This window comes from Manacus vitellinus, unplaced genomic scaffold (assembly GCF_001715985.3).
Source record: "Manacus vitellinus isolate BGI_N305 unplaced genomic scaffold, ASM171598v3 scaffold_30_pilon, whole genome shotgun sequence".
Classification (NCBI taxonomy): domain Eukaryota; kingdom Metazoa; phylum Chordata; class Aves; order Passeriformes; family Pipridae; genus Manacus; species Manacus vitellinus.
In genome coordinates, this window is record NW_021940291.1 from 2,653,273 (window position 1) to 2,669,356 (window position 16,084).

Genomic DNA, 16,084 nt, shown 5'->3' on the forward strand with positions numbered 1-16,084 from the left:
TCATAAAGAAACATGTAAATTATGAAGGGTCTTCTCCAAAACCAGAGAGGCCCAGACTCCAAAATGGAGCTTGGCACCAAAGTTTTGTGTTCTCTGATAAATTGTCAACATCAGAAAATTCCCAGAGCCAGAACTCTCCAATTTTGAAATACCTAGCAGGGTAAGATACAGGAAGTTGGTTCATGCTCCATAAAAATCCATATTTTGTGTTCTTCCAATTTGGTCAGTATAGCCACATGAAATCATTTGAACTGATCTCCTAAGAAAACTAAAAGCCAAAGGATGAGTTTCACCTCGGCTTGCACTAAGAAGTATCTCTGCACATAACTGATTAACCATGGTCCATACATCTCTGAATCCCTCTCCTCGGCTTCTTCCACAGATGTGTTATGGTAAGGATGCTGAGGTTACAAAGATCTGGAGCTTTTCCTGCTTCAAACCCTCACTTTCTTTGCACTGTCATTGTGGGGAGTGGGAGGAGCTAGCTGATGCAATTCTCATTTCCTAGTGTTTACGGCTGTTTCTACAACCTATTTTTAAATGTGCTTAGGACTTCCACAAAGCTCTTTTGTCACTTGTATGTTTTTCATTGCAAACTGGTTTCTAGCTGACATGTTTTAACACCCAGAATTTCCAGGTTTTTCTTTTCCCCTTAAAAGGTTAGCAATGTTTGCAAGCACAGCAGCAGTGAATTATGCATTCAGTATAAAGCTAGATAAAACTATTTTTTACAATAGCTTTCTAAATCAACACTCTACATAGCTGGACTAAGTAGAATGTTTAATTTTGTCTTGCTTCTCTAAGGAAATGAATTTAGTGGTGAGAGCATGAGTCACTGTGCAGGATTCCAAGCCAAACCCATTCCCTCGATGCAGCTCTGAAATCTTACTCATTTACATAGGAACTGCAGGAAATGGGATGCTCTGAGAAATCACATGCTCAGAGAGAGATGGAAAGGCACTCCCATGGACTGGGCCGCTACCTCAGCCAGCTCAGCAGCTGCCTCCTGTTGACAGTCTGGAGGAGTGTAAGTCATTAATGCACCCTGGCTGCTGCCTTCTAAACTGGTGGCAGCACAATTATTACTGTTACTGTCATTGTCATCCAACTTGTTCCTGAGTGCCTGGCAGGGTACAGGAAGTGGAGATTTTCTATAAATTACAGTAAGGAGCTAGAGGGATGTGAGAGGAGGGCTGTGGGCTGCTGCCACTGCTACTTGCCAGTTCGAAAGGCAGGTAGGTTCAGCAGCAAAAGGTCCCCTGCACTCCATCTGGAGCAGAAACCTCCTTGCCCTTGTTTTAATAATCATATTCATTCTGCAGCTGTCAGTTCTGATTCCCCCAGGATCCATTCTTAGCACATCATATGCCAACAAGCTGGTTAGCTCTGGATAAAGAGCTACAGAGTCCTGCAAAGGTAAATTGTTATTGATTCAAGCCTTTTGGGACACAGTACATTTAATGACACAATGCTGCCTCCCTTTTGGAGGGAGATACTTTTCTAGCATTTCAGACCTTATATATCTGGTTGACTCTCCATGTGATAGCAGATTATGCATTCTCTCCTATACAAAAATCACTGGGTCCAAACTTTCATTTCTGTGAACCAAAATTCCAGGTTACATTGCTGGAAAGTCAGCAGCCTATGGTTAAGAAGTTGCTGGGCCATACAAACCACTGCAGAAAGCTGAGAGTACATATCAACATTGCAGACACACAGATTTGATGAAGGAACTTCATACCCTACCTGCTCAACAGAAATAGTGCTCAAGAAAGATGTGAATTCATCCCTTTGTCTCTTTTATCCATTTAGGAGATGGCAGTGTCCCAGCCAGGACCCTGCAAGAGGAAGCTATCACTTTAACAGCACAAAGTTGCAGGGACAGGGAAGTCCTAGACATTGAAAATAGCTGGGTCTGTGTTTTCACGAAGACCACACTTCGACATGCAGGACACTGCTTTTTAAAGCTATCCCTGAAGATACAAGTGCTATAAAGTGATACTTTTACTGCTGGTGACATTTTCTGGAGCTTGTAACATACAGGTTGGCTTCTGTAGCTCTTTGTGTGTCCTGGTGAACAAAACCAGTTCTGTCCCTGGAGTGCATGGAAGACCAGACACTGAGAAAATCACATTTTGGTTTTGCAGTCTCCTTTTAGAGCCTGGAAGCCACAACAGCCTCATAGTCTGTCCCACATGTCAGTGTTTGATAATGCCCAGTGAATATAGAAAATGTGTGTGCCTACAGGCGACAAAATGATTACCCCTTCCTTGGAGAAGGAAGATGAAGTTTAACTTGCAGTTCAACAAATGCAGCAATAGAATGGAAGCAGGCAACCAGCTGCTTTCATTTTAGTTCCCACACTTGGGCCATCCCTGAGGCTTTAAAAGACCTGCAGCTGGGCTGGTTTAGCCCTAAGGTGGAGTCCTGAGTGGTGATTTCGGCTTGTGTTACAAACCTCAACTCTTCTGCTCTTCTCAGATGGGAAAAACAACTTGACTGTTTCTGCACAAGGTATTCATTTAGATCTTTGTTTTTGTGGTGGTGGTTGTTTGCAGCTCTGTGGGTGAACACAGAGCCCTTGGTGGAGGACAGGACTGTGAAAGGCAGGTACCAGAGGTGTTACCAGGCTGAGTTTTAAATACACTTTATATCCTGTGTACTGCCAGCAGAGCATACTACTGGAGTGGACATGGAGCTTCTCCCAGCAGAAAGCTGTTGCCTTATCTCTGCTCCCTGAGGTTTTTAATTTTGTTCTGTTTGACTTTATAAGCAGAACGTAGCTAATGCAAAGAAAGACACACACCATTTTCTCAATGACAAGCTCTCCTAGCTTGCACTGTAGGGGACTTACACCATGTGCTGTAGCTCTGTGTTAATTGGCCACTGTGGGCTTTCAGTGGCCCGTCCTGCACATTTCCCAGGCTTGTGGGTTGGTGCTGGCCACCTCATCCTACTCCCAGCAAAGCTAGATGTGAGCCCTGCCATCACATGTAGGTTCAAAGCGTGGCTTGGCAGGAAGAGGAGACTGATTTCTAATCCTTTTCAGGAAAGAATTTTTTGTGGCCTTAATTTTCTTCCACTCCTTTTTAATTTTCAGTGCCTCTGTTCCTTAATTGAAATGTGATATGCTGCACCGTGACTCAGTACTAAAGGTCTGAACTATGGCAGAGATTCCAGAGGAAAATAAAGGTGGAGAGACAGAGGTGCAGCCTCCATTGCTACCATGTCTTTTGACTCAGCTTCATTATGCAGCCATAGTGAGATCATTAATATACTTCAAGCAGGTACCAAGCTAAATATCTCTGTCAGGAGCAGAGCTTCACAGTGCGAGCATCATACAGGCACAGAGCAGCTCTCCTCAGCTAAAGAGGCAGAACAAACCAGGGAAGTGAAAGTGGAAGCAGAGTAAAGCAGAATGATTGCCAAATAGGGTGCTTGGTTTGCTGTGTTTTCAAGAACACAAATACTGAACCTTATCTCTGTCAATTAATTCAGGTTTTTTATTTATAATGAAGTTTTAAACAGAAAATGAAAGGTTGCTGCTTGCCTATGAACTGCCAATGAATTGTTTTCACAGTGTTGGAATGTTGGAATTTCAGACTCTGCCCCTCTGTTCCTGTGTTTGGATGAAATTGCACAAATGTTTAGCAAATATTTGCAGGGCACGGCCTTATTGTTTTGCAAACTGTGGTGAGTCTTGTATAAGGACATGGACGTTACCAAAGCATCTGACTTTTAGCTCCTATGAGGGAAATGCTGATACTTGCAGAATCTGGTGGTTCTCTAACTTGGGCCTTATAAGAGGAGCAGCATGCCTGTGTCCTGGGTGGTAAATGCAAGGTACATAATTTCTCGCTGGCCAACTCCAACCTTGTGTTGTTTTTCTCGTGGCTTTGTCCAGATTCAGTTGTATTCCCAGACCTTATGCAGTTCTGTTCTTAGGAGGCAATATCTCAGTGCAAGAACCCTTTAAAAGATGCCAATGTGATAAAAATGTGAGATGCTGGGAGATAGTGTCATGTATCGTGTGTGTGTGTGCATGTCATGAGAGCTGGATTTCTGCAGGCTGGGTCTTCTGAACAGTTCAGCCCCCACATATTCTCTATATGCTTTTTGCTAGTTGTACAGCACTTCTGCTTTATACATTCCATAGTGTGTGTAGGATTCATTGTGTGTTTGTTGAGGATCTTTGATATTTGATGCTGTGAAGTCAGAAGGAAAAAGATACCAGTTCGCTTTATCTTTTGCTCACTGTGTGAGGGTGAACAATGTTTGGAGTGGCAGCAGGGAAGTACTGTCTCCTTGCCACACAAGGAGCCTTTGGGCTGCCTGCTGGGGCAGTGGCACTCACCCATGGCTTCACTCTCAGCCTCTGGACTGAAATGTTTGCAGACTGGGCAGTGCCAGTTTGGTGGAAGAATGTCAGTGTTAGAATTGGTGAGACATGGGACAGACCGGAGCCGGGGCCTCTGACTGCTGGGATGTGATGTGGTGTATTCACATGTTCTGACAGAAGGAGCTGGGTTTGTTGTTGCTGTCTTTATGGAGTATCATTCTGTGCATGTGTTTGGCTGCTAACCCGGTGTCCCTTCATTTTTAATCTCATCAACTGTTTGTGCCTCCATAGGGGCACAGTAAGGAATAGAAATCTGTTTCACTCTGAAACTTCTGGAGCTGAGTAGGTATTTCTGTCTCCAGGTTTGGTCTTGAAAAGTGAAGGCCATTGAAGGCTGAAGGTGCTCAATACATTTTGGAAAATTCTGGATTAAGGATATGTCCTTATTATTCTATTTGTATGTTTAGCTGTAATGTTGAACATACCTTCCTTGGGTAATAATCTCAGGTTTGCATCCTGTTTTAAAATACACTCCTTTGCAACAATATCTGGAGATTTGGAGTCAGTAATATGTTAGGTTATAGAAAGAATTAAAATAAATTAAAAATAATCTCTGCAACATTTCATATCTCATAGGCAAAAGTTACTGAGGGTCAGTTTGTTCAGTGCATGACCCATGTAAGAGTTCTCAGGCATATAAGAGCAGCCAAAAATAGCTCCTTGAAGGTCAGGGAAGGTATCTTTTCTACAAGTGAAAAGCTTTGCATTTCTGTCCTGGAACATTTATATGCTTTATGCAGGCATTTATATGCAAGAAAGAATGGATAGAAAGAATATATAACATCAAAATGGGCTTGGAGGGCAGCCAGAGCCTGTGTAACATGTTCCTATTTCATAGGAGCCTGTACAAGCTGCTGCCAGCCTTGGAGATTTTTCCATACATGAAATGGAGAAAGCCTGCATTAACTGCTAAACCATGCTTCAAAGGCAGAGTAGCTGAATAAAGGCTGGATTCAGTTTGTTCAATAGGTGAACAACAGCAAGAGGGACCCTTATGTTTTAAAATGAAGCCATAGGCTTACATCCAAGTGATTTTAATTTTAAGCTTCTGACTGACTCTGGAGTCTGAAAGAAATTTCAGCTTGTCAGACCGAATGTTCTTTTCGGTCTGATATCTGCATGCTGAGACAGAGTTTACGAGAAGCTTTTATAGCAAATCCCAAAGTCAGTCACCGCAGAATGCTTTAATTATTGAATAGGCAAGAGCTAACGTGAGAGGGAAAGGCACTGTGTTTCTCTGCGTATTAATCTCCCTCCCCCACCCCTTCCTGCCCCAATCCTCTGGTTAATCAGGTTATGTTTGCCCTATTTCTCTCAGGGAGCATACAGAATGCAGTGTTGCTACAAATGGAGGAAGGGAAGGAGGAGAAAGGCATGCAGAAAGCAAGAGTGGGTAGAGGATGCTTCAGAAATGAAAGCCTCACTTTGGCAGCATTCACGAGATCCCAGCAGGGTGCCTTAGAGCTGTGGCACGTCTCTGTGACCTGTCACATTCGCTGACATGCATGGTCTCTTATCCCAGGCCATGTGCCAAAGGACAGTGAAGGGGAGCCTGTCTCTGCGTTCAACCTGGAGGCATTGGTGTGGTATCTGTGGGCAACAGTTCCCGCCCCCAGCACCCACCCAGCAGTCCCTTTCAGCTATGATCCCCTGGGAGGGAGTGGCTGATGTCCCTGGGGGAGCACACTCTGCCTGACACGAGCCTGGAGTGCAGTAGTTAATTTGGCAGCAGGGGAGATAATGTGCCTGTGCACACGCACACACACACACACAGAGCAAGGTGTGCTGCATGATTCTGGGCACTCACACAGCCTTTAATTCTTGCTGCACTCATCCCCCTGGGCACATGGCTGAAAGCCACAGGAAAATAGCACAGATGGACCCACCAAAGTCAATGCAGCTATGAAAAGCAGGGAGCCAGCACAGACAGGCACAGCACCACTGGCCTCTGTGCTGGTGCATCCAAGTTTCCTTTAAGTCCTGTGGTCCTGGAGTTAAGCTCTGAACGTGCTTAGATTAGGTGCTTAGGTTCTTCATATGGATGCATTCCTTGGAAAAGCTCTTATCTCCAACCATAATGAGCAATACTCGACTGGGAGACTGAGGTCCAAAGCTCTTCTGTGGCCAGTGTCTAAACCCAAAGCTTACAGCTGAAACTGTTCATAAAACATGCAAAATTGCTTGTTCTGAGGTCTGGATCTGGTCAGCCTTAGCAGAATAGGATAAGTCTTGATGCGAGAATTAGGTGCAGTGACTTGTGTGATTTTGGGAGCATGGCAAATTCAGAAGGATGTAGGTCTGTGTCTGCTTTCTGTATTTTGAGGTGAATTTACCCAAATGCTCAAAACCAAACCTTTCTAAACCAAGTGACAAAGCTGCAGGGAGTTTATATGTAACCCAGCTTCTCTAACCCTCTCATCCTGTCTCAGGATCAATTGAATGTCAGATGATGCTTCCATTTCACTTGTGCCAGGAAGTGCCAAGCCACAGTGCCTAATTCAGTCTTGTGTGCCAGCTTCTTTTCTCAGATAATGGTGCTCTGTTCCTTTGAGAGACTTACATTAGAAGAGATTTTTAGCACCCCTCTTTGTTAACAACACAGGTCACAAACATTTCCCAAAAAGAGGCGAATGCTCTAAGAAGTGTTCCAAAAGAATGAGCATCGGCAAATGCAGACCTAAACCATTAAATCCTGGAGGCATGACATGATTTCACATGTTCTCCAGCACAGAGCAGAGCTAACTGGGTGGCCACAGACTCCACAAGAATGAAGACAGGCAGGAAATGAACCTCCAGAAACCATTCCTTGGCAGATGAGAGCTGCGGAAAAAGCAAGGCATAGCAAGCCTTGAGCTGTGTCAGAGACAGGCCTGGCAGGTGCCTTTGAGCCACGTGGGGATCCCGGTTTGTTCCCACTGTGCGGTGCACTCTGGCAAGTGTGTTCTGTGGTGATTGTCCAGAGCTTGGCAATGCCCCAACACAGTGTGCTGCCATGGGCAGGTTGCTCGTCTCTGTGAGACCAGCTCTGGACGTTGCGGCGGCTTTGCTGTGCGTGGGCATCCTCTGTGCGGTCCTTCTTCACGGCAGTGAGGAGCAGGGTGGCCAAGTTGCTCCCCAGATCTGCTGTTTGGTTTCAGTGCAGGAGGCGGGAGGGGATGATCACAGCATTTCTCATCCCACAGGAGAGACAGCTGATTGTGAGTGAGCGAGAGGAGAGCGCTGAGCCGCGCAGTGAGCGGCTTTGGATCAGCTCTGCACTAGGAAGAGTCTGCCTTGCCAGCCTGTGCGTGGGAGGGCTGCTGGAGCAGATGGTTGACAGCGCCAGAGCTGCAGGGCTGGGCCAGCTTGTGGGGAGCTGACGGAGGAGGAGGAGGATGGTGCACAATGAAGCAGGCTCACCCTAACACAGAGGAGTCTGTGTCTGCAATGGCATGATCCAAAGAGCACCCATCATAATTTGTTTGCAGGTTAAGAGGAGGCTTTTTCTACATACTTCTCTGATACAGTATGTATATATATACACAGTGTATATATAGAGATAGATATAATGTATCTCTCTCTATATATACACAAATATATACCTAAATCACCTCTTCTCCCCAACCCCCTCCTTTAGGCTCTCAGTGACATGACTTCCTTAAAAATTCTGAATTTACCATCTGGTGTACTTGTAATTGTCCTTATGTCCTCCGAAACCTGAATTCCCATTTCCAAGCTTCTGTTTTATAAGTGAAGAACTGTTTGTTTTTTAACAAAGTCCCAGGACTCCAGAAAGTGGAGCTGTAAGGAAAGTTGCAGCATTTGCTCAGATGTAGTATCAGTGAAAGGAAGCAGAGAGGCAAAAACCTGCACTGAGAAGGTGAGCCAGGAGGCAAGGCTGAAACAGTGTCTCCATTGTTTGGCTTCTGCTGGAGCAGGTTGACATGGCTGCATATCCCAGGGAATTGCGTGTTACAAATACTTGGCTCATGGTGAGCACAGCAATCAAATCACGAGGTAATTACTGGACCACTGGGAGAGGCATGCAAGCAATATAGGTTGTTAAATAGGTTAAAAAAAAAAGTAAAAATCAACATTCTAAAGTTCAGAACTCTGCTCCTATGATCTGGTTTTAGATGGAAAAGAAACAGGAAGTTTAGAGAGAAAGAAATCATTACCTTGCTGATAATGATTTTGATAGGGCCAGTGGCTACACTGACTTCTGATTCCAAACTGAAATTTTTAACCACTTAAGACATTAGATATCTAATGCATTGAAGGTCTAATTCTGCAGAAAGTACTGGTGCAAAACACCCATTAAAGTCAGGGCACTAAAAAAAAATAAATAAACCTCTAGAGACATTGATATGACAACATGAGATGAATTTGGCCCACAGAGTTCTCCACAAGATCCATAAGGCTGGAGCTGCTTGATTAATAAAAATAGGATGATTCTAATTTAAAATCTCTCATCCTTTCCCATGCTTTTCTGCTGAACATATGAAATGGAATTTGGAGAGTGAGGAATGAAATGTTAGGATTTTAAAATGTAGCATATATTAATATCTCAGTTCTTGTGTGCAGTTTCATGTATTCTGCAGAGATCAGGTTCTTGTTAGTTGGATACTTCATGTCTGGACAGCCAGTACTTCCTCTAAATACAGCCTTTTTAAGCTGTTGCACAGTTTCTCTGAAGTTCATTGTCCCAAGATTGACTTAATCTGTCTGGAAACCTTCAACAGTGTGATAAACACTTTATTTCATAAGAAATCTTGAATGTACATGTGTGATAAAGTTGGTAAATGCTTAATATTGGCCAATATATTAAATACTTTGTTACATTTCTAGTACTTAGGGTGCAAGTAGCTTGCTTGTGATAAAGCGGCTTTGAGAAAATGTTTATTTGTAAAGTGAAGACAAGTCACTTTTCACAGGATTTGTGTCCTTTTGAGGGAGGATATAGAACCCTCTAGTTCCTCTGAAATGAGCCTAATCAGTGCTATCTGCTTTTGACAAATAAATATGAAAAACAAAACTTGTTTTCCAGAAAGTATTGATGACCTGCCCAAGTTACCTGAAAATGCCTGTAATCTCAACCTTGTAAATGGACTAAAGATGTCATTAAAAGCCTGCTGTAAAAATGGTTGTGCAAGGCCTCTAATAGGTTTGAACTTTGGGCTGATCCCATTTCCTGACTTTATGTAACTTGCTGTTATTACATGCAAATAAAGGGGAGGGAAAAACCAACATATCTGAAATTCGTAAGGTCAACCAGTGGACTTTGGACTGCTGCAAACATGTAAAAAGTACTTCAGGGTTAAAGATTTGCCTCTGCAATTCTTCTATGAACTGTATAGACCTAAAGAGCCTGAGGGCTGGATTGGGAGATGCTCAGAAAGGTTACTGTCCATGTAGTGGCACTTCCACTAGTGCTCCTTCCATAATCGACCAAGAGAAGTCCATTTCATGGATTGATCCTCTGGAGGAGCTGAAACTGGTCTCTCTTCTCCTTAGATGGGTTTTCAACCACTGTGGTTGGGAGACCATTGGAGATATGTGTGGATCCTTGCAAATGGAAGCTTGCTTTGCCTGAGTCTTCTTTCACATCTCTTGCAATCAAGCTGCGGATCTCCAGCAGTCACAGGCACAACTGTGCTGCAGCCACAGTTTTGTGTTCTCTGAGAGTGAGAAAGAGCCCGGCTTTGACAAGCTGAAGTTAGCCTTTGTCAGTATCCTTCCTGCTTCTCATCTCATCCACTCCATCTGCCATCGGGTATCGTTATGTATGATGTTGGAAGATGGGAACAATTTAAAAAAAAAAATAACCAGTTCCTCTGGGACATCTTGCTGAAAAACAAACCTCTGTCAGTGACCTAGATGCAGTGAAGTTTTGAATTATTTAGATCCCATCTTACAGATAACACAGGAAACTTGGGGTTGGGAGAATGCTCTCACTTTGAGGTTGAATTAGGTAATGGTTTTTTTTTTAGGAAGTTTGATGCTGATGAGGGCCAGCTGAAGAGCTGTCTTTGATCACCGGTGCTGCCTTTTGATTGTATGAACAGTTGATGGTAACCTTGGAAAATGACACAACTTAAATGTTGACCCTGGTTGTTTTTTTTTTCCCTCATGATGTTGTTTGGCAGACACAGATTCCAAAACAGCTGTACAGGTCGGGCGCTCAGCTGGCAAGGTTTGGGCCTTGTGCCACCCAGCTATCCCCCTTGCCAAACAATGTCAGCAGGGATGGCTCTAGGGTTGGATTTTTAAATATCCAGTAAGAATTTTAATCCTGCTGCATCCAGTGGGAGTTAGATGTGCAAAGGTTATATTGTACCAGATAGGTGGGGAAGCTGCATACGGAGCTTGGAGCTCTGGCTCACAGAACTGCTGTCTGGAGACACCTTATGGCTCTTGCTGTACCAGGATCTGTAGGGCTCCTGCAAGTACCATGTGTTGCTGCAGCATGGCATTTCCTTACACCCAGTCCTTTAAAAAGGACAGAGCTATCACTGTGTTAGTTAGCTGAAACTGAGTAATGTGAACTATTTATCTAGTTTGTTAGTGTGAGTTACCACAGCTAGTCCAGTGCTTCCTGGTGCAGCTATAGGGTCAAAGTTGGGCAGGATCTTGCCCTGTTGCTGGTGGGAAAGAGAAAGCAGAAATGTGGCTGAGATGTGAAGCCTTGGAGTTTGGAGCCTGGCTTTTGTTTTGAGCTTATCCTTTAGGTGAATTAAAGACATTTCTTGGTCTGGCAGTAGTGCCTGGCACTGAGATTTGCACGGAACTGTGAGCAGCTGTGTCTGCAGTAACAACCTGTGTGCAATAAAGGGGGTCAGATGTTGACGAACAGTTGGTACTGAGGTCCTGACATCCACTTTGTATGTGTGCTGGAGGTTTTACTTCTGGCTAACTCTAGTCTAATCCTGTGACACCCACTAGTGACTGGAGTTCACCTCTTGTTTAGTTTCAGACCAGGGAAATCTGTTTGCATTCTCTCAGACTGCTTTGTCATCTGAACCAAAGCTCAGTCACCAAGAACACTCATGAGATCTTACTTTAAGAGCACATTCATGATGTGAATGAAATGCAAACGTCGCTTCACCCGGTACCCAGGAGCTCTGAGCCGTGTTGTGTAACAGAGCAATGTGTGGTTTAGGGGTGTCTAATTATAGCATGGGATTCTGATTTCATACAGCTCGATATTTACTATTTTAAAGGGAGGGGGGATGTTTGGGGGACAGCAATAATGTAATAATGTATCTTGACCTGAGGCAGAAGTGCAAGTGCAGGAGCAGCAGCGGTGCCCTGCTCGCAGGCTGTCTGCAGCCTGGGCACCGATGTGGCCGCAGCTCTTGCTGGCGCCGAGGATCGCCGGTTATGCAGGAAATGGAGCGGTGTTGCATAAAGGGAAGCGCCGGCTGTGAGTCAGGGCTGTAGGGGAGAGGCGTTCTTGCAGGGGCAGAGCATGAAATGTCAACATTTCAGTGTAGGGTTTCTGGGCATGGCTGTGTTGTGTCCTGTAGGATTAAACAGGAGTCTGACTAGGACAGAAAAAAAACTGCATCTGCTCATTTTTGTGAGCTTTTCCCCCCCTCGTGTCTGTGAGTTTTCCTGTGGTGGGGAAAGCTTTGGGTAGTCTTAGACATGAATCATGATGCTCCTCCTTTCCTGTGAGCCACGGTTTAACCATGGAATGAACCAAGTTGGCAGAAATCAGCCACTGTATTGTAACATGAAGGTTCTCTACCCGCTACTTCTAGCGGAAGATTTCCTGGGCTGGTCAGGTTTACTGCTGTTAACACTGACACAGTGAATGCTTCTGTGGACTAAGATTTATTTGTTCAAGGGGACAAGTCAGAGCCCTCACACCTGTTGGCAGGGACCTGGTTCTGGCTCCCTGATGCCAGCTGCAGCCTGTGTCTTGAGGAGAGCACCAAGCCTTTGTGGAGCCAAGTCCAAATTGATAACGGGCTGCAAAAGGTGCTGTGACGTGCTGCCTTGTCTCACTGCCCATGTTGCCCCCAGGCGGGGGCTGTGTGTATGTGAGTGTCTGTGCCGCAGAGCTCCCAGGGACTGCATGCCAGGGCAGTGTCGTGCACTCTTTCTGCCTGCGAGCCTGTCTCCCTTGTCTCCCTAGGAATCTGCTATTTCTGAATGTAGGATAGTGCTTCATAACCCTGTGTCATTCTGCACTTGGATACAGCAAACAGCTGCAGGATGAAGGGACCTGGTTTCACGCTCAGATGGTGTGATGCAGTAAACTTCCCGAGAAGTAGCTCTGTGCACTGAGGGGGTTTCCTCTGGCTGGTCTCAAAACATAGTGAAATGGCTACTGACCCCCATGGACACTGGGCTGTGCCTTTAGGTCACCTCTGCCTCCATCCCAGGTAGCGGGGAAACTCACTCTCTCTTCTGTGTCTCCTCCCAGGCTTTGTACATCAAGATATGGAGTCTGGGGATTGGCTGTCCTGTCTCTCACCCAGCTTGGGCATAACAGGAAGCTCTCAGGGAGAGTGCAAGTCTGTGTGGGAAAGTGGCCTCAAACCAGGCTGCCCACACTAAACAGGAGTGGGAGTTAGGGATCAAGACCAGGCTCTGCCAGCCATGCTGCCAAGGCACTTGTCCAGCCTCGTGGTTCCTCCACGGCTGATAGCTCTGAGGCCATGTTCCCATCTCCGTCCCACAAAAGGCAGCTGCTTCTGCAGGATGAGGTGAAGGGAGGTGAGAGGGGGAGCAGAGGGTTAACAAAGCAGCTATTTCCCTTTACTGATAGAGCAGAGCAAGAACTAGATGTCCCTGCCTAGATGTCTGCCACAGTACTTGTCCAACCAGGGGCTGCAAATGGCTAGCACTGGTGAATTTGGAGCTGGTAAGGGAACGGACACTGTTTTTCAGGGGGTGGTTTGTTTTCTGCTCCCAACGTGCTTGGCACCAAGTCAGGCTCTCAGTGATGTGGCTGCAGAGTGAGGTTTGAAGCTGCTGTCGTGGGAGTCTCTCCACATGAGAGAGAGAGATCAGCACCCATGAAACTGAAGGCAATCTGTCTGCTTTCCAGATAGGAATACCTTGGCCTGGCTGTGACCTGGGATCATCCCCCTTTCTAGAACTAAAAAGGATTGTCAGTCTTGTGATGTGAGATCTAGAAATTGTGACATGAAGGGCTTACTGGTAGGGGCATGATGAAGAAGAGGGATTTTCTTCCCCCACCCAGGGAAAATTGCTGCCCCTGGGTAAAAAGGATCTTAGATGGCTGGATAGCAATCCTGAATACTTTAGCTGGATAGGGCTGGTTCACAGCTCTGACAGTGGTTCTTGTTCTGGTTTACTATGCCAACCTTTGTGTTAGCTCAGCATAAAGCAGCGGTTATCACCTCAGAATGGCCATCCCAAAATCTGTTAGTAGCCTCTGTGTTCATCTTTGGACTGTTGTTTGCTTTTGTTTTGTTGTTGAGGAGCTGTGCCCAAGGGAGTGGCAAGCTATTGAGAAAAGCTATTCCATTGCTGCAGCACCCAGGATCCCTGTCCAAAATCAAAGTCCCTAAAGAACCACTCCACTCTGCTGTAAAACAGCATAAGCCAGTTTGGGAGCTAGTGACAGGATTTGATGGAGGCAAAAATGGCGTTTTGGTGAACTGTAGTGAGCCTGGAGTTAGGCTGGAAAGAGTATCTCATCTCTCCTGAGTTTTCCATAGCTCCTAGTGTGTTTTGATCACTGTAAATTCTAAATTATGGCAGGACCCCTAAAGTGCTTTTGGAGTCCAGCTGAACTTCTTCTTTCCTGTCCCTGTCCTCTCTTTCCCCATAACTGCTCCCTTGCTGTCCACATCTGTCCCGTACAGAAGAGTGTCAGGCTCAGGTACTCGGCATGTAAAACTGGAGGTCTCCTTTTCCTCTTAGATAGAAGAGATGCTAGTGAGACAGACGAGCCTGGGAGTTTGAGTGGGTTTATTCCTTATAGGTGGTCTTCAATGGGCACTCCTAGTTTGGTAGTTGGCCTTTGCTGTGACTCCTTAAATTATTAACGAGATCTCAGTCATCTTAATTCCTTAACACCATTTTCAAGTAGTCAGCTGGTTCCTTGTATTCAAGTTACAATATTTGATGTGTTAGGTTAACAGCATACTCCAGAAATTCCTGTTGTTTTGGAATCATGGCAGGACACCTGCCTGCACAAGCCAGGTTTTATGGAGCAGTTTGTCTGTCTGAAGGGTGAGTAAGGTAGAAAGCCTGTGAGGGTGTTATTTCCTGAGTGCTGCAGGGCCAAGGGAAGCATTCTCCTTTTGGTGCCATAACATCTCCCTACACAGCTCGCCGAGGGCCCCCAGGTGCCCGTGCTGTGCTGCTGTGGAGCAGTTTTCATAGCGATGTGACTCGTGTGGCCTGTTTGTGCAGAACAGGCTGGTTGGTGCTGACCAGCAGCGATATCTGACTGGTTCTGGCCGGGCAGTCTTTGCCCTGCTGAGTCACACCTGGCAGAGCCAGCCAGCCTGATGCCAGCGTTCCTCCGTGTCCCTCACTGCTGCTCTTTCCCTTCATGACCAGCTCGTGGCCGGAAGCTGAGGGGAGCGTGTGCCTGCACAGGTACAGGCTGGGGAGCCGTGCCGGTGCTCAGGGGTTGTCACTTAGGAAGCATGTGGCTTTACAACTCAGCATTTATTTCCTTAATGTACTATCTGCAGAGTAGGGCAAACGTAGAAACAGGACAGTGCTTACAGGGAAGTGGCTACCGTGGGGCTGTTGCATCTGGTTGTCAATTCCGATCACGGGACATGTGATACGTCAAATTTATTATCAACGCTCTTTTATCTGGATCAGCCTGTCACCTTTAGGTGGAGAGGCTGCAGGTGAGAGATAAGGAGGAAGTGAATGTACTGCTGGCGATTCACACGACAGGCTGGAAGTCCCACCTGAGGCCAACACTCCCTGTGCAGTACCTGGAGAGAGGCAGTCCCTGCCCTGGAATGTCTGGTCACCTCTGGCCAACTTCCAAAGTGCTTGGGTCATGTCTTTTTAACAGAAGCTTAAGCTTGGGTATGCTCCAATGCTTCCCTCTTTTCTCTGGAACTTGCAATTGGGGTCCTGCTGAGGTGATAGAGACAGGTACGAAGGGGAGGATGAGAGTGCTGCCAAGAGCAGGACACCACCTTCCCTTAGGATTTAGGGTATGGAATGCACAGCTGTGAGTCCACGTAGATTGTGTGGGCAGCCGAGTCCTGGGGAGGTTATACAGAAGGGATCTGGAATTCCCAGGCTATGAGTTGCTTGGGCAGGGTGTCCAAGTGTGGAGGAGACAGCGTTGTGCAAAGAGGTGATGGGCAGTCCTGAGAGTGAGCACTAAGGGCAGGAGCTTGCTCAAGGAGGGTGGTGCAAGGAAGTGCCAGCAGTGCTTGTGGCTGCTCCTGCTGGGTGCAGTAATTCTAATAAAGTGATGGTTTTCCATGATGTGCCTGTGAGTGAACTTGGGTTGGAAGGGAATGGAGTGAGGCTGTGTGGATGGTGACACTCTAGAGAACAAAACTGTGTCAAGGTCTGGGGGGAGGGTGGAGGCTGCCTTCCAAAGGTTCAGATTTAACTTGTGGTTTGTGAGGGCTGTGGGTGAGACAATAAAGCAACAGGACTTTAGCATGCAGGGAGGACAGGTTTTCCTTGGGGATATGCTGGCACCTGAACCACTGTAGTAGTTTGGCTTTTTCACGATGAAGA